Source organism: Arachis hypogaea, chromosome 19 (assembly GCF_003086295.3).
Source record: "Arachis hypogaea cultivar Tifrunner chromosome 19, arahy.Tifrunner.gnm2.J5K5, whole genome shotgun sequence".
Lineage (NCBI taxonomy): Eukaryota > Viridiplantae > Streptophyta > Magnoliopsida > Fabales > Fabaceae > Arachis > Arachis hypogaea.
The window spans coordinates 83065360-83066804 of NC_092054.1; the positions used below are offsets into that span (position 1 = coordinate 83065360).

Here is a 1445-nt window from a genome sequence, read left to right on the forward strand (position 1 = left end):
AAATTGTTTCAACTAACTAACTAACTTTTTGTTTGTTTCTTATCTTTTTCAAAACTACCTAACTAACTCTCTCCTCTAATTTTCGAAAATATCTTCCCTCTTCTTGAAAAATTATTTTTAATTAACTAATTATTTTAATTTTTGATTTTTATTTTCGAAAATTACTAACCTTTTTCAAAAACTATTTTCAAAAATCACTAACTCTTTTTCAAAACTATTTTCAAATTTCCCGCTCTCATCTTATTCTATTTATTTATTCTCTACTAACATCTCTCTCTCACCCACCAAAATCGAATCCTCTCTCTCTCTCTCTCTCTCTCTCTCTCTCTCTTTCTGAGTTCGATTTTTCTCTTCTTCTTTTCTTCTACTAACAATAAGGAACCTCTTTACTGTGACATAGAGGATTCCTCTTCTTTTCTTGTTTTCTTCTCTTTCTTATGAGCAGGAACAAGGAAAAAGGCATTCTTGTTGAAGCTGATCCAGAACCTGAAAGGACTCTGAAGAGGAAACTAAGAGAAGCTAAATTACAACAATCCAAAGACAACCTTCTTGAAAATTTCGAACAAGTAAAGGAGATGGCAGCCGAACCCAACAATAATAATGCAAGGAGAATGCTTGGTGACTTTACTGCACCTAATTCCAATTTACATGGAAGAAGCATCTCCATTCCTGTCATTGGAGCAAACAATTTTGAGCTGAAACCTCAGCTAGTTTCTCTGATGCAGCAGAACTGCAAGTTTCATGGACTTCCATCTGAAGATCCTTTTCAGTTCTTAACTGAATTCTTGCAGATCTGTGATACTGTTAAGACTAATGGAGTAGATCTTGAAGTCTACAGGCTCATGCTTTTCCCTTTTGCTGTAAGAGACAGAGCTAGAATATGGTTGGACTCTCAACCCAAAGACAGCCTAAACTCTTGGGATAAGCTGGTCACGGCTTTCTTAGCCAAGTTCTTTCCTCCTCAAAAGTTGAGCAAGCTTAGAGTGGATATTCAAACCTTCAAGCAAAAAGATGGTGAATCCCTCTATGAAGCTTGGGAAAGATACAAACAGTTGACCAAAAAGTATCCTTCTGACATGCTTTCAGAATGGACCATCCTGGATATATTCTATGATGGTCTGTCTGAGTTATCTAAGATGTCATTGGATACTTCTGCAGGTGGATCCATTCACCTAAAGAAAACGCCTACAGAAGCTCAAGAACTCATTGACATGGTTGCTAATAACCAGTTTATGTACACTTCTGAGAGGAATCCTGTGAATAATGGGACGCCTATGAAGAAGGGAGTTCTTGAAATTGATACTCTGAATGCCATATTGGCTCAGAATAAAATATTGACTCAGCAAGTCAATATGATTTCCAAGAGTCTGAATGGAATGCAAGATGCATCCAACAGTACTCAAGAGGCATCTTCTGAAGAAGAAGCTTATGATCCTGAGAACCCT

The 1445-nt window shown here is 36.8% G+C and overlaps 1 non-coding gene across 1 annotated transcript; it reads right to left on the minus strand.

Annotated features, from left to right (window-relative positions):
- Positions 1 to 974: 974 nt before the first annotated feature.
- Positions 975 to 1082, minus strand: LOC112781033 (small nucleolar RNA R71). The gene has a single exon (XR_003191832.1). It is a non-coding gene; the product is annotated as a small nucleolar RNA R71 (small nucleolar RNA).
- Between the last annotated feature and the right edge of the window lie 363 nt (positions 1083 to 1445).